Source organism: Phalacrocorax carbo, chromosome 9 (assembly GCF_963921805.1).
Source record: "Phalacrocorax carbo chromosome 9, bPhaCar2.1, whole genome shotgun sequence".
NCBI classification, from domain to species: domain Eukaryota; kingdom Metazoa; phylum Chordata; class Aves; order Suliformes; family Phalacrocoracidae; genus Phalacrocorax; species Phalacrocorax carbo.
Window position 1 is genome coordinate 21,616,474 of NC_087521.1, and position 26,550 is coordinate 21,643,023.

The 26,550-nt window shown below is 44.3% G+C and overlaps 1 long non-coding RNA gene across 2 annotated transcripts; it reads right to left on the reverse strand.

The window, feature by feature from the left end:
- Positions 1-18,717: 18,717 nt before the first annotated feature.
- On the reverse strand, positions 18,718-21,588 carry LOC135315027 (uncharacterized). Of its 2 annotated transcripts, XR_010374463.1 has the most exons (3): positions 21,482-21,588; positions 19,565-19,681; positions 18,718-19,067 (listed from the first exon to the last, which is right to left on the reverse strand). It is a non-coding gene; the product is annotated as an uncharacterized LOC135315027 (long non-coding RNA). The 2 variants fall into 2 exon arrangements; XR_010374462.1 differs by lacking the exon at positions 21,482-21,588 and having other exon boundaries at positions 19,565-20,669.
- Between the last annotated feature and the right edge of the window lie 4,962 nt (positions 21,589-26,550).

Sequence of the window (26,550 nt, forward strand, 5' to 3'; positions counted from 1 at the left end):
TTCTCATACAAGGTCTGATTCCAGAAGCAAATTCTCAATCTGTTTGTAAACATGCAGTGTAGTCTTTCTTTTAAAAGCAAAATCTAATAAAATAACATCCGTTTTCTTGTTACATTTCCATTTAACTTAATATTGAGCCTAAAAGAAATCTTGACATAACAAAAATGACTGAAATGACCCTGCTTCATAAAATAAACTTTTCCAAGTAGTGTAACTGCTTTTGAAACCAATCAAGCTTTATAAAAATCTGAATATCAAACTTCCCCTGTCATCAATTCATAAATTTTTAAAGAACTTTTCAAACCATCACTGCATTCAATATGCTTGTGACAAATCTACTAGAGAAAAGGAGATGGATCCTGCCCTCAGCTCTTCTAACTTACCTGATTATAACATCAATTAATAAAAATGATTGCCTTGCAGTTTACATCAGCAACATTGAGCTTATGACTTGGCCAAACAATTAAATAATTGTGTCTCAACAGAAAGTCAGTAACTAGAAATATTGTCAAAAGAAACCTGATGGAAGTTGTTTCCTGACCAGTCTTTGCTGGCAAATAAGTAATGTTAGCTTTTAAAAAACATGTCAGTTGAGTAATTTCCTGGCTGATGCAAACTGCTTGTCCCACATTGGTGGTCTGCCAGCAGAGAGAGTCCAAGTCTGGAATGAAGATAACCAAGGCGACCTACGATTGTGTCCTGCATGGCCTAGGTGATAGCATCATCAGTACTAACATATGGCCAGTCCCTTTCTCTGGACCCCAGGGGATGGGAGGAGAAATGGTCACCTCCAACCCTTTCTAAGAGATGAGGGATGGGTCTTGCTCTCTTTACTCTCATAGTGTGGGTGTGAGGCCAGAAAGATTGGCAGTCCTGCATGATGTTTGGTTTTTTCTGCATATCCTCTTCTTTAACAGCTTTACACAGAGAAGGTCAGCTATGAACTCTTTTCTAAGGGCAAAATGCCTGCTGAAGCCAAAGGCCATTTCACCATGACAGGTGAACACCAAGTAACAAATTCCTTATTTGGGTGATGCTTTGGTTGATTTGATTGACTGTCCTGTATTTTGCCAGGGAATAGGAAGACAAGGGTATCACTCACATCCCCATCACCTGTGAGGTCGGACAAATCTCTTTGCTTATTCATGTGTATGTCAGAGAATCTCAGGGAACGGCATTCTCTCCTTAACTCAAGGAAAACTCAACTCTTAAATAAACTTCTACCCTCTCAGCACACAGTGTGTGTGTCAGCCAAGCTCACCCCAGATGTTTCCAGCTATTTGTCTGTTGTCATTTGCATCCAAGTTTGAGCCCCTAGAGGAGTGAGCATGTGCCACTCTTGTTCTTCAGGAAAATTACCTTAGTACAGAGTATCGACAGCTGAGGTGAGGAGGTGTCATGAGTGCAGGAAGCCAAGCATACAGTAGGTTCAAAGTGTCTGTTCAAATTTAGGGTGACACATATTTTTATATGGGGACTTCCCCCAAAGAAAATCATAGATCAAAAAATTATGCATTTTTTAATACATACAGCAGCCCAAAAGCAGTTATTCATTTTGAGAAAAAGGAAACAAATTAGGAATGCAATCAAAGAAGAAAAACATACTCTGTTACAGAAATAACTCTTAGTTCCAAGTCTTCAACAATAGCATCTGCAGTTACGGACAGCTCCTGTTTCATTCATGGCATGTTTCAAGTCCTACCTCAGGTACTCCCTCCTCTGTGCAGAAAGTGTGATGTGCCTTGGCACCTGCCCAACCCCTTTCCCCAGATCTGTCCCACGTAACTGTAGGCACTGAGCAATGCTTTACCGTCTTATCACCTTACACCCCCCTGAATCATGAGAGAGAGAGAGGAGGTACCTCCTTGGCACTGCAGAGCTTGGGTGGGCTGCACTGAACTCTCAGGATGTTTATTTTTGTTCATCAGCTTCAGAGTTGGTTAATTTTCTAACTTTGGCACCTCTTTGAAATGCCTAGGGTTAACCAGGATGCCCTCCCCTCAGTTAAAAACCTCGCATAAGGTTACATCTTTTGGGAGGTTAGACCCATACCTAGAAAGTTTGTCTCACACCAGCCAGTGTGCAACAACTTACTATTCATTTAAATCAACGTGCACCAAAAACAGCATAATGGCAGCACTGAGCGAGGCTTGGCTACAGTCTGGGTATTTCCCAGCTTGACCCAGCCAGCTGAATGGGTGTCAGGGACTCTGAGCGCTGCTCAGACCCACATGGTAGTGTCCCACCAGCCTCGCCAGTCATAATGGTGCAAGTACATCCCAGCCCACCACTGTCCCCTTTGCTGCTCCTTAGCTGCACCCCTGATTGAAGTGTCTCTTCTGACTTTATGCTCCTTGGGGGATGTGGCAGGATGGGACCCTGGGTCATGATGGTTCCTAGCATGGCCTGAGGAAGTCTCATGGTTTCTTTTAACAAAATGGGAACTTCTTAAAACTCTCACACCCCTGTTCTGGTTTGGGGTCACCACATAATGTGTGTGCCTGTACTGCAAAGGTGAAGGGATGGAACTTGAGAGATTGGCCAGCTTTAGGACAAAGAGTTCTTGTACTCTGACTTGGCTTTATGCAAGCACAAAGGGATTTGCTGTGTGCCTTTACTGACTTGAAAAGCCAGTTGTGTTCCCAGCAAGATGCTGGAAAACAGTGCAAACACACTCCAGAAGACTCCATTTACAATGAGAGAGGTCAGAGTCAATCGGGTCACAGCAGACCTCGTGCCAAAAGGCAAGAAATTAAAGCAAGGATGGAAGCCGTGTCCCAGTGGAAAGTGGAGCTGGCACCAACCACAACAAGATGTAAGCATCCTTCTCACTCTGTGCTAAGAGGGAGAGCCCTGGCATCAGGGTGTAGCCCTGCTTCATCCCTCGGTGACCCTCTTCTGGCTGTTCATGGGGAGTGTTTGCACACTCACACATGTTGCACTCAGTAGAAAATTTAAGCAGCAGGCATACTGCATTGGAGCAAGGGAAGAGCTGCAAGCAATAGTATTTCTCCAAGGGAGAGTAGTGTGCTCGCTGCCTCTCTCACTTTCTCACAAGTGCGCATCCTGCATGCAGTGGCAGGATTGACTTTCGTGTTTTACCATGACCCGTGAGTCAGTGCTGCAGCCTGCATAGGCTGAAGGCTAGGTCTTTGCTTGTGCTGTAAAATCCTTTGGGTTAGGTTCAGCAATGACACTGGGGCCAGTTATTACATGAGAATCTTATCCCCATGTGTGTCCACATTCCCAGTGTGGACACTCCAATCATTTGGGACTTGATCTGCTGGGAGCAAATAAATCTATCCAGGACGCTGGATAGTCCGGCAGTTTACCAAGTCCCTGAATAGGGTGCCTCATCCACCTGTTAAATGCAGCATTTCATTTCTTTTGTGCCAGAATAGGAATCAATTAAGTTTGATAAGTTTTTTTAAGGCTAACGGTGTGAACAGGAAACAAGCAATCCAAACTACCAAGCAGAAGTAGAGCTGAATGAAATGACAGGGAGAGAAAAATAAACTGGTAGCAGAGCTTGAAAAATTGAGTCAGGTAAAGGGCTAAGCTCCCCCTGCCACAATATCAGACTGTAACATAGGGCTGCCTCTGCCTGTACATGGTCTCATCCAACTTCATGTATCTCCGTTGTTCCAATTATTTGCTTAGTAAAATAAATAAGCGTGATAGTAGAGTATTGGTAATAAAAGCAAGGTACTAAAAGGGACCCATTGATCTTTAAGTCTTGTCCCCTGCTGTTGTTAGTAAACTTTATGTACAATCTTCATTGAGAATATAACGACACCCATCAAAAATGAGCGAGGAAACCTGGGCTAGAAACACTAAGGGGCTGTAAGAACTGCTGATGGGCAATGCAAATCCTGATTTATAGCCAAAGGGGACTCAAGATTTGGGAGCTCAGGTTCCTTCTGCAGTCAGTGGGGATCTAGCCTGGCTGTCAATAAAGAAACTGTGCAAAAATGTGAACAGTGGAGCACTGCCTCCCCCTCCTCTAGTCATGTTTAAAATACAGCTGCAGCCCCATGGTGAGGAACCCTCCATGTTTAACCTCCAGGACATCAGCTGGTGATCAGCCACTTCTGATGGGGCTCAGCTGCGAGCAAAAGCATGAAGCTTCTCAGTCTGAGCAGTGCTGGGCGCATGGGGACACAGAGCTTGCAGCTCCCAGGAGACTCTTAATGCCTATGGGAGACTGCTAAGTGATTTAGGCACCTCCAGCATTAGAGGGCTTTCAAGAGGCTGTAGCTTGCAATGACAATATGCAAAGGGACAGTATCCAACATGGCTCTAGCCCCAGCTCCCATTACACCCAGTGATATATTGTTCAAAACCTCTGTCCTCTGATTACAAACTTTCTTCTAATTGACTCATGGCCCTTTATTTCTTTCGCTGCCAACTTTGTCCTTCAGTTTAACTGACTCTTCATTCTCCCTGGTGTTATGCCCTTGCTTTATTTATAGAAAGCACTGATTTACACTCTGGGATACCTTCTCACTAGCATTAAGCCAGCCAAATTCCCCTTGTCCCAGACAGGCTTTTGGTTCCTCTACTCTGCGCAGCTCTCCCTGCCTGCACCTGTCTGGTCCAAACCTGCCTTTCATGAACACTGCACACAGTATTTGGGAGTAGATCTCACTACTGTCTAGTACCACAGGATGTTAATAATTCCTATTATTAAGTATTATGATTATTAGCATTCCTATTATTTCAGGAGGCCATTGGGAGGCTCAACTATCAGAACTGCCAGATTTCCCCCCGAAAGGAGAGTTGCTTTTATATACTCCTCCAACATCATGGAAATGCTCTTTGTGTGGCATAGCACAGTTAAAAGCTCCTTTGACACTAAAGGAGACCTTTAACAACATCATTAGTTCTCACTGTTTGAACTAACTCTTCTAAAATAGTGTTGTGTATTTCTTAATTTTCTTTGCAGGCAGCAAAAGCTAGAGAGGAATGTTGCTAAATATGAAGTATATGAAGATTTCCTACTGAAAACCAGTGACAAATTGCCTGACAGTAAGCGTTACTCTAAGGCGCCTGCTGGCTCTTTTACTGTAATAAGAGCAGCTGTCGTTGCCTCCCTTTGCTCCTGAGCTGTGGTCCGGTAAATGCAGTCACCAGCCATCAGCTGTGCAGAGAGGTGTGCTGGTAGTGTAGCTGGCAGCTGATGGCAGAAACAGAAGGGACTGAGTCAGACCCACTTTCCTGTGGCTGAGCCTGTGTGCCTGGTCAGCACTGTCAAGCTGTGGGTAGAGGACTAGGGAGCCAGATCCCTTCTGTAGTAGCTGTGGCCCAGTTTGACTACGGGATCTGCATAATCTTATTGCTGGGAACTAGGAGCACACAATTCTCCAGTTGATACCAGCACAAGGCACAGAAATCTTCAACTCACCAATACAACTGTGCTTGGGAAGAAATAAGTCAGGACTGCATAGTGCAGCTTAGCAGCATCACAGCAATTAACTGATCATGTTGTTTGCTCAGGAATTGGGTTAGGCCAAGATGACATGAAGTTGCTGAAAAGATTTGCAAAGCATACGTTTCATTTCTGCCTCACTGAGCTTGTCTACTATTGAAGGTGGGGTATAAAGCATGCCTTTTGCACAGAGAGCTCTTACACCTGCAGACTTCAACCATGCACCGCAGTCAGCAGGGCTGCGGTGCCTGAGGATGAGGACAGTGATGCTTGGATAGCTCCACCACAATATCACTGCAAGCGCAGACTGGATTGAAAGGGGCTATAAGTATACTGAGCCTCCTGATGCCCTTGCTTATCATTCCCATCGTTGGCTGTTAGCTCTGTTGTGCTCCTGGTCCCACATAAGCATACAACATTCAGGGAGAGCCAACCTGAAGAACCCTGCCCAGACAAATTGCAGCCCATTAGCCTTAACACTTTTCTCAGACCACACAGGCACATCCTCAGCCCCCAGGACTTCAGGGTGGGCCAACATGGTTGACCATAGTTGGATTCTCTCCCTCCAGGCAACTGCGAATCTTGCCCTAAAATGGCTCCAGAGCAGTATGGATGGGAAACAGCTCTGAACTTATGCTTCCACCCTTTTTTGAGTGACACAGTCTGGTATTCTCCACTTATTTATTAGAGGATTAGAGTTGCAGTAGAAGAAGCTCCAGACTGTTATAGCTCAATGCTTTTCAGCAAATTGGTTGTGACCCCTGTAGCCCCATGCAAGGCAACTAGGAGGGTTGGGATATGTTGAAACATTTATTACACTATAAAATTAATATAGTCCTGACCTGCCCCCTCCCATATGTCTAAGGTCAACTATGCTCTGTCAGCTTCTCCAAACAAGCAAGTCAGTCCAACAAGCTTTGATACTTTCTTCTCTTGTTTTTATAACAAATACACTTGGGACAAGGGAGTATTTGTGTTAGAATGAGGGGGGCCACCACCCAGTGGAGGCTGTTAAACATGGATCCAGCTTGCAGAAGGCTCATTTGGTGTAGATAAACCCATTTGTGTTTTAAGGTTGTATTTAAACACTTAGGTTATTTTCCTTTAAGTACATTCACTGGTGTGTTGTTTACATACAGGTAAAGGACCTATCTGTCATTACTAAAGTCTCTAATCCTGCTGAGTTACACATACCTTACAGAAGATGCATTAAATACACTTTCTTAAATGCATCTTAAATCTCACCTGAATCCTTTCAGGCATTCTGGGTCTTTGGGTTTTCAGTCCAGTCTCAGTCTGAAGTGATAATTCTGCACCAAAAGGTTTATCAGCAAGAGCTATTTGACACCTAGTCAGGTGTTAAGCCTATAAATAGTTTATCTCTTGGCAACATTTAGACCTTGAGCCATGAAAAGTCACTGGCTTGCTTTCACTATTAGATCAAGTCTGTCTGAAGAAATAGCCTGTTTAAAGAACACAGAAGTCCCCGTGCAGCCTTTAAAAAACAAAAAAACAAAAAAACAAAAAAAACCACAAAAACCAAAAAACAAAACAAAAAAGCCCACAAAAGCCAAACCAAAACCCAAAACAAACAGGTTGTCTTAAAAGCCCATTTCACTCATTGGTGCAAAGTCTCACACTGGATTAATTTCCTTGTTGGGTCACTGCAGACTTTCAATGTATTAATTCTCTGTTCATGGAGCAACACCTTACTTGGTGAAGAGTTTTCTTTCTTTCCATCCTTTTCACCATGTTTTCTAGAAATTAGATTCCCCTGAATTAGAAGCTTAAAGCTCTCAGTAGTAGAGCTATGAAGTCCAATACATTTCCCTGACAAAACCTTGACATGAAATCACTTCAGCCGCCTTGTTTTCTTACCTTTACACATTCTCTGAGTAAAATGGGGTTGTTTCCTTTTGTCAGACGTCCACCCACAGAGGCACTTTACGTAATTTTCTCACACCTCAGATTAGCTGATGCTTTGGACTCAGAAGATTAAGCAGCAGTCTCCACTGTTCAGGCAGGAATGGGGAAGGAGGCGTGATGTGTTTCTTTCCTATTCAAAGTTGCAGGGCAAGAACCTGAAGATGTGAAATTCCCACATTTAAAAACTATTCAAGCACAAAGAACTCCCAATTTATATTTTTGGAATTCATGATTCTTGAGATGACCTCCAGATGCAGTAGAGGGGAGCAAGCTGAGTGCTGAGATACGAGTGCTCCTAACTAGTCATCTTGAATCAATTCCCACTGCCAGACATACTCCCCAGCAGTGAGATTAAGCTGTTATGCAGAGATCCTGTTCATTCAGGGATTTTGTAAGGTGTGGGCACTTCCTCAGAGGTCCATGAGCACTCAGAATAACACATGCTGCAGGAAGAAATCTGTACATCGGCAAGATTTGGCCCCTACCATGCAAACGAAGGACAATAAGGTACATGTGATAGATGATAGGTGACACCTATATCCACTTTTTGGTCCATTTCACTTGTGCCCTTCTATGGATTATTTGGAACACTGTGGGGTCCCCGTGGTGACAGCTATTATCAGGAAGCACAAGACTCCCTTAGCTACAAACCAGAACTTGATAAAGAATTTAGTCATCCTGTCAGATGACTACAAAAAAAAGCCAGCATGACCTGGAAGCCTTGCCATGGGAACATGATACCACAAAAACTGTAATGTTATTAAGCATGTTCTTTATGGTTTATTGGGCGGTATTTAGGTCAACAGAGCCACACCACCTAAAAATCAAATTCTTTGTGGTGCTGAATGCCATCTTCTTGCAAGAAATCCTTAGGGCCCAGGCTCACATATAACAGCTGAAGAGGGGAATGTTTATCCAGTTATTGCTGACCATAAATATAAAATATATCCCCCTCATTTGAAAAGGCTAGAAAAAATCCCTGTTGTCAAATGAGTAGTGTCAGTGGCCACTGCACAGCCTGGATCACCTCACTGTTGGAATTCTCTCATGGATATCAGCTGGGTTCCTGGAGGGGGGCCAAGTGCAATCCAGGCCACAGTGGTACACAGAAGTGGTAACTGAAGCCTAATTTTGAGCCATGTGTAAAAAATGCTGCTACTGAAGCTGATTTCTATGGCTAAAATATTACTCCTTATATTTTTGGTTAAATCAATCATCCTTATTAATTATTTTAGTTGAGATTAATTGGGAAACTGTGCCTTTTACTGGGAATAGAAAGCAGTTCTGCAAAAGCCTGTCTCCTCAGATCATCGCCCTAGATCCGATACTCCAGGCTAGGTTCTAGGGAGGCTCAAGTGGCACCCACCAGGCTTGGACTGCGCCCAGGAGTTACTGTCCCGGCACCGACCTTTCTGCGTGGCAATGGCTGAGTGCTGATGCCAAAGCTGGTCGAGGTTTACCTCGGCATTGGTGGTAAGAGAAGAAGGTGACGTCTGCCAGCAAAGGCAGAGCTGTACAGCCCCTTGCAGAGCCTTGGTGCTTGTGGACCAGCCTAACCTAATTTGCAAATACAGTAAATTTGCAAATACAGTTATAGTCACTTGGAAAGCCATTTGGTAATGAAGCCATCACAGCTGGCCACCTCTGCAAGTGAGCAGCACAACAGTGGGTGAGGTTTCTGCTTTTTTCAGCCAGATGCTGAAACTTTCAAACAATGGGCAACAGCTCATGGAAAAAACCAAAGCTGGAACTACCCATCACCTGGGAGAAAGGTCAGTTCAGACAGCAGGTGAGCGAGTTGCACAGAGGCCAGCCAGAGTCACAGGGAGGAAATGGGGACAAAGACAAAAGCAGCAGCAGCATTGGGAAGCTCCCAAAAGAAAAAGAGGATCTCCCAAAGGGATCTGTCCTGGGCTGGAGCCCTGCTCTCTCACCATGGGAGGAATGGCCTTTTCTGGGAACTTGGCAATCCCAGACTCACTGTGGGGGGCAGAAATTCATGGAGGGTTTTTGTGCCAGGGCAGAGCCAGGCACAAGGCGGGCTGCTGTCAGCCACTCCCTCACAGGCAGCCCTGGCAGAGGGTGGGATTGCTATCAAGCCTGGACAAGAGGCCGGTAAGTAACAAACACGCTTTGAACATGGCACATGTGTGGCACTCCTCCATGAGGAGCACGCACCCCCCAGGGTCAGCTAAACTCCCAGTGACTCACCCTGCTCACCAAAGCACTCTGGCAAACACAGTACCACCCAGACTAGCAGCATCACCAGCGAGATCAGGAGTATCCCAGCAGTGGGAAGCGTCTTGCACAAACAGCCAGGAACACGGAGATCCAAACTGTCCCTCAGCTCTACCAGCAAGGTATGAAGAGACTGAGAAAAAGTCACGTGACACCATGCTTCAGTTTCCCCACAAAGAACAGTATTTCTCCACCTCTCACATTTTCTCTGAAAGTTAGTAGATACATTAAACAACTGAAATACTGGGGGCAGGGTGGCCGGGGCAAGATGCTAAAAAGGGATATATATCAGCAGCAGCACATGCAGCTATGCATGTGTGGTATGCACATTGCAAAAAGCATTGCTAGTCTCTTCTTGCTGCCAGTCTGTAACACTAATGGCAGTGGATCAGGCTCCTTTTAGGTGATCTGACAATAGACAGCATATAAAGCCAGGACGGGGAGACTTTACTTCTTGGCTGAGATGTGTCACAACATGTTCTTTAAAGCTGATCTTTTCAGGATTCAGCTGCTGGGAATGTAAATCTGAGGAGTAGAATATCATTAGAGAAAATCACATAGCACACAGTCTGCTAGGATAAATAAATCCACTTGGAGACTGCCTAAGTTTAGCTATATATGGACAGTTCTAGAAAGCGAGAACTGCAGTGTTTTTTCCATCAATATTTCAAGGGCTTTCTCCAGCCTCTCCCAAAGCCCTGTATTAAAGTGGTTTAGCAGAATAATCCTGCCTTAACAGGGAGATAACAGAGACACAGAGAAGTGCTTGGTCAGAGGAGGAGCCAGGGCAAGGGCCAAGAATAGTGTCCAAAGACAGTTCCCAAACTGTTACAGCTTTAGGTCTAACTCTCAGCCTTGCCTCAGCTCTCTCAATCTTCAGTCAAAATCCTGGCCCTACTGAGACAAGATAAATTATTTTACCTTGCAAAAATAAAGTAGGTGGAAATCAGTTCAGTCTCAAAACCCGGATCGTGGACTTAGTCTGCATCTGTATGCATTTAATAGCAAAGTCAGGAAATACTGAAGGAGGATATGTTAATAACAATAAATAATCCCAGTACTGTCCAAGACTAGTTAATTGGCTACAGAAACAGAGTCCTTTCTTCACTTTTTGTGATCCACCATGCCTGCATTCCTGGCTACAGTGTGTGTCTGCAAGGGGCAGCACAGCCCCATGAGGGTGAGGGCACAGGCTGAGGAGGGCAAACCTATAGACTCAAATCCTGTAGGTTAGGAGGGGACTTGAGTCAATTAATAGTTTCCTGCAGAGAAATCCTCTCCTTTTCATCACTAGGATTAACTTCTTTAAAAATTCATGTCATACACTTAGTGATACAGCCTGATGAATCTGGAAAGTTGCAGTCTGGTTTTGGAGACCCGACTCGGTGTGAGATGCTACAAAGAAGCCACAAAACAAGCTACCAGTGGGCAGTGGTGGAATAATACAGTGTGGTGAGAAAAAGTGGAAAGCATCCACATGGCACTATTTTAGATTAACGTACTGCTGCTTCAACAGATTAAAATTGCAAAGCTCAGCATCAGGCTAGCTGGTTTTCCTTAACTAATTATTCTTCTAATGCTCTTTTTCATTTGTTTTCCCTGCATATCCAAGCTTGGTAAAAATAGATGTAACTGCTGCATAGTGGAAACACTCTGGTGATAAAAAACATTGACATTATGCTGGTCATGCTGAGAATGAGTGGGATCAATGTATATTTTGGTACACTCTGATTCAGGCCACCTGCTTTGGAATTAGTGCAGAACACCTCATTTTAGTTCCTTCTTCTCTGAGAGAAAGAAGGGGTTACAAAATGGACAGAGTATTACATGCTGGATCATTGTGGGAATGGTGAAGAATGATGCTACTGGAATCACTCACAGTACCAAAACCATTTCATGATCCTTCAGAGGCTTTTCAGTGGGAGGCCAGTGGTGTTCAGAGGCATTTGGCCTCTTGCTTTCCCCACACTAGCTCCTCGGCCTATCCAGCTCACTTTGCCTATGGAGTTTACATAAGTCCCTCAAAACTGCCCCTGAACCTGGAGTCGAACAAGGCTGTGCTGAGCCCAGCCCTCACCCTCCTCCCCTCAGTGCACCCAGCTCCCTCCCCAGCCCATTATTCAAGGGCTGAGACCACCTGGCAGCTCCAAGAGCACCAGCAGCCAAAAGAGGAGAATGGGGTTCAATGCTCCCCACTTTCACTCTTTCTCCTTCCTACACTCCCTCCCCAGTGGCAATCCAGCCCTGGGGAGGCTCCTCAGCTCTGGGATGGAAGAGGTAGCAGAGGGCATCAGGACCAGAGGCTTTCCAGGGCCAGATGGTGTGAGCAGGAATGGAGGAGCAAGAAAGGGCAGGATGTGAACCCAGCATTGCAGATCCCATGATATCATGGCAGTACTTTGGTACTGGTCAGTAACACGCATGCTGCACTGTGTTATCACAGCATCCATCACTCTGTATGAGAGGAGATTCATTACCTGTAGAACACAGGGGCTCTAGAGACTTATGCCTGGTGAACATGTTGCCCAAGATTTCCAACGTCATAACAGCAAATTCCATTCACAGCCCTCCTGCATGCTGCCCAATCTCTATACTAGAGCAAGCTTGCTGGAAAACTACCAAACTGGAAAGGAAGTATCTGACACTGCTTTGCACCAGGCTGCAGCGAACCAAGCCCTTGACTTCTTCCTCACACCAGTCTAAACAGGAGAGATGGTTGCTCAAGTTTTGTTTCCTAAGAGTCACTGAATTAGACATTCCTAAGTGACTCACCAGCTGATGAAGCTAGAGGTGCTTATTGCAGGCAGCGTCAAGTTCTTTCAGGTCTAGCCTCAAATTCCTCATCTTTTGTCTCAGTCCAAAGGTAGCATCAGTTTTAATAGCTCTGGCATCGAACCACTCCTGAACACCAGCCCTTTTTGAATCACCAAGAATTATCCAGCTAGTAAAAACACCGTGGGACAGCAGCTGAATACTGTTCATGCCCTGTGCTTATTGCCCAGAATGCTAGCCTTTAGGACAGGTAGGCGTGGGGTGGTAAGAGCTAGCACTGGTGCCTTGGCTAGCAGGAGTTGACCTGGGCCCAGAGCCCAGGAGTGCAGATTCACACATGATCTCCAAAATGTCCTACCACTGTGCTGCAGATCCTTCTCTCTTGCCTTGTGAATCCCAAGGCCCACCCTGGGCAGCTGCTGAAACAGGGCTTGGTGCTGCCTCCATCTCACTCTTGCCCAAGCGCTGCCATGAGATATAATTTGGACCTCTCATCCTGAAGACAGGGAAGGAGCCTCAGATTAATTTCTAATCACCATGCCATTGATAAGAGATTAATATTGTGTCCCTGTGCTACAGAACTTTATAAAAAACCCAGTGACTGCTGCTCTGTTCTGGGGCAGGCTGCATGTAGGCCTGGGTGCCAGTGGCCCTGGCTCCTTGGTGGAAACACCACATCTCTTCAATCCCAAATCAGCTGCCCAAGCTATGGGAAGGTAAGGGACATCACACAAACTCTTTCTATAACGTTCCTAGCAGCAATCTTTAGGTAACCCCTTATAGTGACTGTGGGGTTTGTGAGCAAAGGGAACTAAGTATCCAGCTCTGGGATCAGGTCCCACTTCACAGGCCTTTTTTTTGCACTTTCTATAAAAATTGCCTTCTGATCACAGGGAAGATGAGGAAAATAGCTTTTCTTCAGCTGGTACCACAGCCCCATGTCCAACCAGTCCATTAGAAAACAAATAGCAATTGTTTCTTCTTCCAGAAAAGTGTGATGTAGCAGTTCACTGACTCAGTCAGTGACTGAGATTCTGCTAAGTTCCACATTTCAGATTTTCCAAGGATTTTCTGATACTATAGTTACTATTTATAGTGCTGCCGTATAGTTAAAGACCCAGAATGAACCAGTACCCCTGCGGACAAAGCCATCAAAACTACCCCACTTGTGCTCATTTGGAGAAGGACATGGATTTCCTTTGGAGCTGAAGGCTCAATTCAATAGTATTTGGAAGCTGATATTGTTTGATAAATAGGAATTATCAGAGATCAGTTCACAGCTTAGAAACCTTTAAAAACATTTCCTTTATAACAAACTACTGCACAATCAACCAGGTCAAAGTCAGAACAACAACTGACAGCAAGCTAAGTTGTACAGTCAGATAAAGAAGAAAATAATAATACGTTTAAAGACCTGAGGAAGGCAAATGGTTTTGTTGCTGATGTGTTAAGAGAAATGATAGAAGAGCAGTTTATGCAATGGGCCGTTCTTCATTCTCCCTTCTCCCAGTCGCTGCCTTTGCTTCTGTGACTTGGGTGGTGTGGCTAGAGCACTTGTTGGTGAAGGCTGAGGCAAAAAAGTCATTGAGTACCTCAGCTTTCTCTATATCCTGGGTAATTAGGTCTCCCGCTTCCTTCTTGAGAGGGCCCACATTTTCCCTAGTCTTCCTTTTATCACCAACATAACTATAGAAGCTTTTCTTGTTGCCCTTGACATCCCTGGAGAGACTTAATTCTATCAGGGCTTTAGCTTTCTGAACCTGATCCCTGGCTGCTTGCTTAATTTATCTGTATTCCTCCCAGGCTACCTGTCCTTGCTTCCAACGTCTGAAGGCTTCCTTTTTGTGTTTGAGTTTGACCAGGAGCTCCTTGTTCTTCCATGGAGGCCTCCTGGCTTTTTTGCCTGACTTCCTCTTTGTTGGGATGCATTGCTCCTGAGCTTGGAGGAGGTGATCCTTGAATATCAACCAGCTTTGTTGGGCCCTTCTTCCCCAGGGCTTTATCCCATGGTACTCTACCAAGCAGATCTCTGAAGAGGCCAAAGTCTGCTGTCCTGAAGTCCAGGGTAGTGAGCTTCTGTGTGCCCTCCTCACTGTCCTAAGGATCTTGAACACCACCGTTTCATGGTCACTGCAGCCAAGGCTAACCTTGAGCTTCACATTCCCCAGCAGCCATTCCTGGTTGGTGAGAACAAGGTCCAGCATAGAACCTCTCCTCTTTGGCTCCTCTATCACTTGGAGAAGGAAGTTATCATCAATCCATTCCAGGAACCTCCTGGATTTCTTATGCCCTGCTGTGCTGTCCCTCTAACAGATATTAGGGTAGTTGAAGTCCCCCATGAGGACCAGGGCTTGTGAACGTGAGGCTGCTCCTATCTGTCTATAGAGCACCTCATCTGCTCAGTCTTCCTGGCTGGGTGCTCTGTAGCAGACCCCCACTGTAATGTCACCTGCCCCTGCCCTCCCTTTAATCCTAACTCATAAACTCTCAGTTGGATCATCATCCATCCAGAGCTCCATGCACTCTAGCTGGTCATTGACATAGAGGATGACATCCCCTCCTTGTGTCCCCTGCCTGTCCTTCCTAAAGAGCCTGTATCCTTCCATGCCAACACTCCAGTCATAGGAGCCATCCCACCACGTTTCTATGATACCCATAAGATCACAGCCCTGCAGGCGTGCACACGCCTCTGATTCCTCTTGTTTATTCCCCATGCTATCTGCGCTTGCATGGAGGCATTTAAGTTGGGCCCCAATGAAGCTGACTTACTGGCTGGAGTGGCTGGGATTCCTTTGTGCTGTTCTTCAGGTGCTCTAATGTTGTGCAGGTTCCCTTCCACCCCATTGCTACCGAGCCTATTTCCAGAATGAACCACGTTTTACAATGAGCAGTAGCTACGTTCCAAGTTGATACACAGTACAATTCTGAATCAGAGAAATCTTTAACAATGCTATTAAGGAACCACTGTTTGAATGCTGGCTTTGCTAGTTCAGTAAAATGGGGATTTAATCAGGCATTAATACCATTCCAGCTGGGTTACATCTGGATGGATGCTTTGAACTGTCTCTTCCCCTCAAAAGTCAAGAGGACTGTCGTGACTGAAGATGTGTTCTTCCCTTCCCTAAGAACAATAGCTTGCATGGTTCAGTTTAAGATATATTGATGACTAGGAATACAGTGGGATAAAAATGCATAATGCAGAAACACAAAGCAGGCATGTTACTTATAAAGTGCTTCTTAAACCACATAGGTATCCGTATTTCAACAGAATGGTCTTATCACCTTACTCAGTAGAAGCAACCGTGCTGAGACTTAAAGCTGCTGATCTAGAGACCTAGTTGACTCTGGTCATATTTAAACTCTGTTGCCCAAACTGAATAACAGCTACTAGTTAAAAAAAAAATCTTATGTTCAAAACTATTAAGTGGTCACAGTCTTTGGCAGCAATTAAGCAACAGCACAAAACAAAGCAAAAAAAAGTGTAAAAGAATATTAATAGTCATTAGGCTAATTGATGTTTCTGAAAAACTGCAGAAGCTTTGCAGTACAGACACTTGCAGGAACCAGACTGCTAGTAATGGTAAGTTCACACCACCATCTCAGAAGCCTACCTTCCTTACTAAAACTGGTCACAGGAAGAGGACTCCTCCACACAGGTGGTGGCATTACCAGCTTCCAAGGTGCCTGGAATAGCTAGGTGGAATAGCTAGCCTTTTGGATATCCTGGACAATAGCAGTGAGACAATGAGAGCAGTAAATACTGTGGTTCTAAGGACTGTATTCCTAAAGGACTGGAGAGACTGGATAATATCAGTTAACCTCAGATCAGCCAAATTAAGGTAGAACAAAGCAATGCATCTATTGGCAATAAAGGCAATGTTCTAATTGATTTTTTTTATTGAAGCTGAGGCAGTTTGACAGGTTGTGCCGCAGCACAGGTCCTCCTGACACCCACCCTGGGGCTGATGGGCTCCAACATGCCAGTGAGTCTGCCCCAGTACAGGATTTCGGAAGCCTCCTGCAGCTGCTTGGGGTACCAACAGATGTTGTTAGCAGTGGAACTACAAGTGTATCAGTTCCAGCCAGCCATGCCACAGACTGTGGAGGATTCAGTTGCTGGAAATTCAGAAAAATGTTGGTTTCCACCCAATTTGGATCAAACCCATCTAAAAAAAATCCAAAAATTTCCCACCACCTCTCACTTTTTGGTTGGCTCTGCTTACTACCTGCATGCGTTGTTCTTCATGCAGGGACCCCACCCTGCAGAGAGGTCAAAGGCGTACAGTAATATATCGCATACCAAGCCCAAGATCCAAGACAGAGACAAATACAGATTTGCCTCAAACCAAGCAATTAAAATCTTGTTTTATACTGTTGAAACTTAATCTTAAGATCACTCAGTATTAGAGCAATGGGGTCAAACACTTGAAGTTTTATATTTTTTAAGCAAGATTGATTATGTTAAATTAATATAAAAAGCCTTCAAGAATATTAAAATCCTAAACAAGATTTTTAATAATATCTATCAATTGAATTGCTTAATAGAAAAGGCATCAAGAAAACTGTGTTTTATTTTTACACTAATAAAAAGTCATCAATTGGTGGGATAGCAATCTGATAAAGCTGTATCTATTTATAAAACTATACGCTTAAAAAAAAGTTTGTATTCATAAAGCAAGATCATCACACTCAAGAGAGATTTTTCCCATCATATACCATGTTCTGTGTAGAACAGCCATATCTCTTCCACTCAAAACATATTCTCCAGGGTCAAGGGAAAGAGAAGGAAAGGAATGGGAAGAGAATAGGATAAAAATCAATCTCTCATGAAGTACACCAGATGCTAAGAATGTTGTGTTTCAAAGATTACTCCAACCTGTTAGTTCTGGGATCAGTACGAGAGCTCTATGGAGGACTGATTAACTCACATCTGCCTGTTGCCAGTTGTTGGGTTTTTTGCAATATTCCTTCTTTACAGCTGCTTCTGACTGCTGGCAGAGATGAAAGCTGGTCCCCGGCTGCAATTCAAACCGGCAATTCCTACATTTCACAAATTAACCTACTGCCAAACGGCTGCATGCCCTCATTAGCTACAGACCTGGTACACACATATCTCATTAAAACAAGATACTTATCAACATTATAGGATTAAACATGCACAATCGTAGCTCAGTTCAGTTTCCTAGTTGAAAAAGCATCTTTTTTTACCTGTCACTCAGTGAATGTCTTGTTCTCAGTGTTAAAGAAAATTAAATATGGGTAATGTTTTATGTTATGGATTAAACTAAATCCAGCCTACTTTTGGTTCATACTCTCAACTCCTTCACAGGAACCTGAGGAGGAATTGTAAACTTTAAGTAGGGCTTCTGCCCTACAGACTGGGAAAATTATTGAAAACATCGAATACTGACAGCAAAAATGTACTTACTGACCTACTCTCAGGCAACGGAAGTACATAAAACTGAGTAAGACCACTGACTGTATAAAAGCTTATGAAGCTCAAGAGTAAAAATTAAGACCAAGTATCTGGTAGATTCCTCTTAAATTTTATAGCCCCCATATTTCTAACAGTCATTACTTGAATTTAGTAGATTCCCATGTTTCTGCACTCTTGCCTCGGCTCAGTCATCCCATGAAAACGTTCTTTCAGCTCTTGAAGAGACTCTCTAGGATTGCAGTGTGAGTCTAAGTGAAGAAGTGGGAATCCCTAAATCATTGTTTGCTGAAAAATGGGAGGATTAATCAGGTGCAAGCAAATGCTGTTCTTACTCTTTTTGTTTCACCCTTTTTATAGCCTTACTTTCTGGACTGGGTTTCTTTTACCATTAGTGTTTAGAGCAAGAGCAAGAAACTAAAGCCAGGAAAGGGCAGGTGCTGTGGGCACTATCCCCTGCTGTCTTTCACGGCTGTGCCCAATGCCCCAGAGGGACATGGAGACTTGGCTGGAGAGCCCATGCCTACAGCTTTCCCCTGGGTTTGTACTTTTGCAGGGACCAATAGAACATAAGCAAACTGGGATCCAGCTGCCCCAGCTTCTTCGGCGAAGCCCAACAGAGGGAAGCAATGTCACCTCTGGGTTGTGCCTGTGGATATCCACCCCCAAGATGTGCTTGGCAAACAGCAACATGTGCCCAAACTCCCATGGCCCTGCTGCTGCCCCATGCAAGATCTGCATGCAGGTAACCAGCATCAATGGAGACCTGGTCTCAGCCTGTGACCATCGCAATTAGGAGTCTATGGAGTGTAAGCACCTTAATTAGACCTTAATTATAAAAGTGAAGCACCTGAGTGAGACTTCCCAAAAAAAGAAACCCACAAGAGGTGTCCGCTGAGGCCATTTACCAACAAAAATGTGGAGAGTTAAAATATCCTTGTTTCAGGCAGGAGGTACATGGAGGAAACAATCCAGAGCTGCTGTGTCTGGACAGCTTTGGAAGAGTAACAGGGGTTTGTTCAGCTGATTACAAAATGCTAGTCCTCACTGTCAAGACACACATCTGTCCACTTGCTTCACACCACAGTTTTGGCTAGAAGTATTCCAGCTTGCTTTGTCGCTAGGGTAGACTTAAAGCACAACTTTGATCATCTTCATCCCCAGAACTGAATGTACGCAGATCCACATGAGTGCACAAGGACAAAACGGATGGAAAATGCTCCGGATTTAAGTGAGGATGAAGTCTAGTCTGCTTGATGTTCTTCGTTGCTGAGATATGAGTTATCAAAAAACAAAAAAAGATAAGTTTGGGCAAGTAAAAGAGGCAATGCAACTATCCAATGCTCATAATTTCACCCACAAGCCACAAAGAGGAACATTTACAGATACATTAACTTGGCCTGTGACACCTCTTGCCGAGGCTAACGAAGCACGGTGTATTACACTGACGGTTCGTAATTACTCTGGTCACAGTCCCTCTCGTTTCCTGCCCAGGCGCTTCCCCCGCAGAGGCCCAGGGCTGGCCCCCGGGAGGGGGGGGGCGCCGGAGGCCCGGCCCAGCCCGGCCCGGCCCGGCCCGGCCCGGCCCGGCCCAGCCCAGCCTCTCCCTCCTGCTTTGCAAGGGCACCTGTGCCATCTAGCGACCGCTCCCCCGCGCTGCCGAGACGCGCCACCCGGCGCAGCCGCCGCGGAGGTGGGATCCCGGTGGTGATCCGGAGAGTAATCAGGTGGCTACCTGCTAGTAACTTAGCTGTGTAAAGATGTACCTGGGGTGGAAGGCGCACAAACTCTATTGCGTCCATAGGCACACAATCATCGAGTCATTAAACACCAGGGAGAGATGAACATAAGTTATTCTTTCTGCCCGTTTCTTTTCCCGTTACCTGTGAAAAAGAAAGCGCTGCAGTTTTGCCCTCCGGGTACAACGCAATGGAAATCAACTCAGCAGGCATTCAAAACTCCCTCAATGTCTCTTTAAGTGCTTCAAAGCACTTGGATGTTTCCCTCTGGAGAGAAAACACAAATATGCATTAAACCAGAATTGTTATTCGAGAAGTAAATCAAGCATGGAACGCCTTAATATTGTGTTTGCCTTCTCTAATTAATAAGCCTCTACTTAATCACAGCTTTTGTAAGCCGCTATTCAGACAGGTCTGCAAGAGCAAGATGGTCTCTGCTTATCAGAGACCACAAACCCCTTACTGTCGTATCTGCAGCAAACTTAAAGATCTTCAGTGCAGGATGCCAAAAACTACATGTGACCAGAAGAGAGCAAAGGGAAAATGGTATCTTCAGTGCTGGTGATTCCTGTTGTAGCAGAGAATTTTGTAAGGGTGTCGTGGTTTAGCTCCGGTCAGCAACCAAGCACCACACAGCCGCTCGCTCACTCCCCCCTGGTGGGACGAGGGAGAGAATCGGAAGAGTAAAAGTGAGGTAACTCATGGTTTGAGATAAAGACAGTTTAATAGGTAAAGCAGAAACTGCACACGGAAGCAAAGCAAAACAAGGAATTCATTCACTACTTCCCATGGGCAGGTAGGGGTTCAGCCATCTCTAGGAAAGCAGGGCTCCATCACGCGTAACAGTTACTTGGGAAGACAAACACCACCACTCTCAATAATCCCCCTTCCTTCTTCTTCCCCAGCTTTATATACTGAGCATGATGTCATATAGTCTGGAATATCCCATTGGTCACTTTGGGTCAGCTGTCCTGGCTGTGTCCCCTCCCAGCTTCTTGTGCCCCCGGCAGAGCACGGGGAGCTGAAAAAGTCCTTGACCAGTGTAAGTGCTACTTAGCAACAACTAAAACATCTCCATATTATCATTGCTGTTTCCAGCAAAACTCCAAAACACGGCCCCATACTAGCTACTACAAAGAAATTTAACCCTACCCCAGCTGAAACCAGGACAAAGGGTTATCTAGATGTTTTCATCTAGAAAGTCACTGTACTCCACCATACAGAGGAAGGCAAAAAAAGGAAATAAATAGCAAATAACACCCCAAACCCACCAGTTCTGGTTAGCCTGAATTTTACTGCATTTAAGAAAGGCACCAGATTTTTGAGATATTTTTCCAGGCCAATGGAAATAACAGTATTTTATCTGACATTGCACCTGTATGGCTTCAGAAGACTCAAAAAGTTATAACGATTATATATCTTTACGAGAAAAGTCCTTCCCCAATATTTGCAGATCAGTACACTCTTAAATAGGAGGCCTGCTGTCTCCCACAGGAGACAGGATACTGACCTAGGCAGGCCTTTGATCTGGCCAGACAACCTGTCCTTGAGCTCTGCCTAAGGTATACAGAACAGGAGAGTCACTTGCTAAGTAAAACTCCTGGAAACAGCACTGACAATTTGATAGGAACCTAAAAAGCATATCAAAGCTGCTACATGCAACAGCCTGAAACATCTTTACTGCCACGTAATGCTTTTAGTACGGCTGAAGGAGCCACCAGACAGCACAGCCAGGCTGCTGTGTTTCAGGACAGAGCAGCTGAACGCATCTTTGAGGCAGTGAGCAAGGTGCAACAGAGATGCTGAAAACGAGCACTCCTGCCTGATGTGCCTCCAGGTAATGTGGCAGCTTTTTTAGGTGCTGAAATCAGCAAGAGTCCAGGAAACTTTCCTAGTCATACTACAACTGTGGCCAGTGGAGTACAATGTAGAGGTGAAACAAACCTGACTGTCCCAGAAAAGCCCCTCCTCTCTCTTCTTCTATCAATGTTTTGATCTGTCCCAAGTCTTCTCCCAGTTCTGATCCTCTTCCCTGCAGGTGAGATGGAGGTGGGTGCCAGCAGAGGCTAGCAGCCTCCAGCGCTGAGGCCAGCTCAAACACAGCTATTGCCAGTGGGAGGGTGGCGGGAGCAGCCTTTGGCATCCTGCCCCACTCAGCAGCAAGGTATGCTAGCTGTACGGGGGCGGAAACGCGGCAGGTTTCAGCAATATAAACAAGTATTGCATTAATGCCATTTGACAGGAAGAAAGGCCAAGCTTAGGGCCTCTCTTAGCTCCCCTTAACGTGTACCTACATACTTGGAAAAGCTGTCAGGCAGGTACAGAGGATTTTGCTGGGAAGGGGAAGACACTGAAGGGAAATGCATCACCCAGACTAGGAATCCCCTGTCTTTAGCGGCTTAAATTCAAAGAGCACTGTCCTATGGTGAATCTTTTTTAAAAAAATCATATTAACAAGAGACGTTTTAATAACTTAGATGTTTGCTCCATTATTCACACTGTGAATTATCAGGAATGTCGTTATTAGGAGTACTTATCGCCTTCTTGATCACTACAATGCAACTGTACCTGGCAAGAGTCTGTTTTGGTGCAATAGCTGAATACACAAATATGGGGAAAGCTGCAAATGTAAAAAGAAGAGATTCAATAGGGATTTTATATTCAGCCATGGTAAGAACCAACAAGAGACAGAGTAACAACTCATGCTCTGTTATTGTAATAATGCCTAGAGAAGTGGGGCAGAAGGGTGGGGTGGTAACTACAGCCAGCAGTGAGTGACTTTGAGGTGTACAGTGCTGAAGCAGAATTCAGAGGAGAGCAAGGCTCTTCCTTTTATCTTACTGTATCTCATTTCCCTCTTGCAAGGAGCAGGTAGGATTCCACAAGGAGAATAACCACTGCTCATGCAGCAGCATCGTTCTGGTTAAGTTTTGTACATGGGACAAACAGCATCTCCGTAAGAGACCTCTGCGTGAAACTAATACTGGAGTTAATCACTGTATCAGCTTATCGTTCCATGTATCCACTCCTGCATTGTGCCGTGCACTTTATAATGCAACAGCAAAGTGAATTTGTTTCCTTAAAATTCAGTGCTGGCTAAGGAAATATGTACTATGAGATTTGCCAGGATGGATAAAGGTAACGGCTAAAGCAGACAGACGACTTGTTCACTTCTCGCAATGGCAGCAGCCTTTTGAATTTTAAGGTTTGCTTCCAGAACCTGAGAAAAGTTTTTGAACCATCATGGCATTTTTGTGCAAGGGGCACACAAACACAATGCCTGATATTCATCATTCACCAGATAAAACCAAAATCTTTTAATGTTTTAATTGGGAAAGACGCCTGTCTATCCCACACACACAATTCAGCCTGCTGAACTCCCAGGGTTTTAAAATGACAAATGATTTGACACCCAAATGGGATCAGGCTTATGGGACTTGGACAATTTTGCTTGATGCTTGTTAAGCAACCAGCACACAGGGGCCCGCTCTGCACCTGGCAGTTCTGGCTATTTTAGTAGTATTGGATCACTAACTAATGAGAGCTGTCAGGAATTGGCAAGCACCACTTGTAAAGCTGTCACTCGAATACAGGTCCCCCCCTCAACACTCTAAGGTATTTAATCAATTTTTAAAAAATAAGTGTTTACTTTTCACATTAACTCATCTGAAAAGTTATGCTGATAGCTTAAAAACAAAGCAGAGAGGAAGAACATGTAGTTCTAGCAATTTCAAGGTCGCAAAAAAATCTTTTTCTTGAATTCCCTCCTCACTAACTCCTCCGCTTTGGCAGTTTGGTAGAGCAAAGCACATTTACCAGCCCTGCCTGTACCTGTGCAATAGTCCTCTGTTGGGGAAACAATGCCATACATTCAAGAGCCCGACTTGCTTTTCAGAGCATATAAAAGGATCATAAATATAAGTACGCTAAAGAGCGGGAATGTTTGTTCATGGCATTGTTTGCCCAGCAGTGGAAGCAGTGTCTCATGGTTGTTTGCTCTTGCATCGTAACCCAGCTCTGGGAGGCTGTAATTCATCGTGAACTGAATTCTGGTTTCACCCTCTGTATATGAGGAACAGTTTAATTAAAATGCAGGAAAAACCAACACAGCTTCCATTGACCTATAGTAGATAAACCTCTTTCAGTCAGACCGATGCCTTACAAGAGCCAGTTTTCCCAGACTAGGTTTTTGGTTTGTTGTTTGGGGTTTTTTTAAAATAATAAGGCATTGCAGTGTAATGAAGTATAATGGAAAATGTCACATTACTTCCACTGCAAGCAGAAAGCTGCCACTGGCTGTTGGTAAAACCCAGACCTTTGTGTACAGAAAAGTGGTGGGATAAATGATGCTACCCTTTTCTAATAAAACAGTTCCTCATAAATGTTTCTCAATGTTGATTTTGTGCTGTCATTGATCATATTTTAAATAGGAGAAAACAACATGGAATTTCAGTTTGATAAAGCTGTCCTCATTTTTACGCTCCAAATATCAGGTCTTGATTCCCTTCTTTTCCTTTTTTTGCCAACGAACCAATGTCATTTTTGTTGTCCTTGGGTGGGAAATAGGAAGAAGAAAGGTAAGTCAGTATCAGCTATCATGTTTCAAGGCTTAATGGAAGGTGCATTTTTTTAGCTGAGATTTAGTTGAGATTGAGATTTTCTTGTTTCTTTTGAAACGTGTGATGACAACATTTTTTCCAGCTCACATTCATTTATTATTTGGTAAATGTATACTTCATTTTTGTTGATGAATGAGACAAACAGCTCCGGGGGGGTGGGGGGGTAGGGGGGTGGAACGAATGACAGTACTTTTTTCTTATATAAATATATGTAGTTGTGTTAACTAAAAGCTAGGTCACATTGTGTGTACATGTATACACATATATAACTGAATGATGTACTAGAAAATAGACTTTTGAAAACTTCTATGATGAAAGGGACATACTTTCCAATCATGTTTATACATGTATATATTCACAAGACGAAACTTTTTTCCCAGCTGGAACTTAGGAGATTTTGAGAACCTACAAAAGCAAAGAACAAAATAGTGAGAAATATTGCAGCAAACATAATTCTCAAAAATTTTTTTAACTCACCAAGAAAACCACACTGTGAGGTCATCTCAGAACTGAGAGAATGGAAATGACCCCACTTGAGCCAGCTTAGAACTAACACTATAAGAAACAGTCTGAAATGACTGCACCTTACACCTTGCACCTTATAGGACTCTCATTACCAACACTGGTACAGAAACCTAATAGAGTTATATCCCTGTGGTATAGAAGGAACTTGATTAATTGTATTCTTATCTCCAAATAGCCTCATTTAGCATTAGTAGCTTAGCACTAGTAGCTAAAGTAGTTGAAGCCTCAGGCCGCAAGAGCCAACTGAGAGTAAACTTTCTGATAAAACTAATGCTGCTAACACAGAACTAGCTGAATCTGGCAGATGCGAGCAGAATGAAGAAGATAAACACCAAAGAAACAATTCCAAGAGAAAGAAGGCGGCCAGCCCAGTGACAGTGAAAACCAATAAGAAATCAAGAGACCACCAACCAGGATTAAGGGATTGGACTCGGGGATCGGGTGATGGGTGGTATGGTGTCATGGTTTTAGCTGGGACAGAGTTAATTTTCTTCACTGCAGCTGGCACAGTGCTGTGCTTTGGACTTAGTATGAAAACAATGTTGATAACACACCGATGTTTTAGTTGTTGCTGGGCAGTGCTTGTACTAGCCAAGGACGTTTTTAGCTTCCCATGCTCTGCCGGGTGCACGAGAAGCTGGGAGGGGAGGGGGCACAGCTAAGAGAGCTGATTCAAACTGGCCAAAGGGATATTCCATATCATGTAACGTCATGCCCCATATATTTTCTGGGGGGAGCTGGCTGGGGGCGGGCAGCAATTGTGGCTCGGGGACCAGAGGTGTTGGTCGGCTGGTGGTGAGCGGTTGCATCACTTCTTGTTTGGGCTTTTTTCCCTCCTTCTGAGGTTTCATATATCTCTCGCTTTCATTATTTTCTTTTTCATTGCATTACTATTATTATTATTATTGTTACTACTGTTTATTTTAATTATTAAACTGTTCTTATCTCAACCCATAAATTTTCTTACTTTGGCCCTTCTAATTCTCTCCCCCATCTCACAGGGGTAGGGGAGTGAGTGAACAGCTGTGTGGTATTTAGTTGCTGACTGGGTCTAAACCACAACATATAAGTATAATTGAAGGGCAGGATCTGGCGTAGGGGTCCCTCTGGAGAGGTACCCAGCTTGAGCTGTAACCTGAGAACTAATGAAAGAGAAATTGGAAACCTTCACTTGGATTTTACATTAATCAGTGGGATCCTAGAGTCAGACCCTATTATGGTGGCCAGTGTGCATAAATCCCTAACAGTCTGGCGACCTAGATGGTACATTAGGTAACCAATGTCGGAATGTCCCATCTCCAAACATTCAGTCGGTGCCAGTGGGTGAGTTGAACTGGGATCTTTAGTGGCAGGAGGTACTGAACCTGATGAGTCTTAAATTCCTGCTTCAAAATTTTAAATTTTGGTAAAATAGTGCACTGAAGGAGAATTGAGTGGGCTGATCAGCATAAGCCACAAAATTTTAGAATGGCAAATACTTTTGGCATAGAGAAGGGGACGACTTCAGCTGAAGTATGGGAAAACTTGGGTAAAATTGATGGTACCAAAGGAATAGGGAGAAAGAGATTAGCAACATTATGCCAAGAGGATTGGCCACTCCTTACACGAGAGGGCAATCCAGCAGAAAGGTGGAAACTGTTTGACCAACAGGAATTAACTTTCCTGCATCAACATTTGGAGGACAAGTTCCCTGGACAAATGGAGTATTGGTATGTATGGGATAATTGGGCATTCACTAGGTGAAAAGCAAAGCAATGAAAAAATGGAAAAAGTTCCTTTAGAAATAGCGAGAGTATACAATCTGTTAAAACACCTGTGGATTCTGCTCCACCCTATGCTCTGCTACTTTGGCTTCTATAACTGCCCACT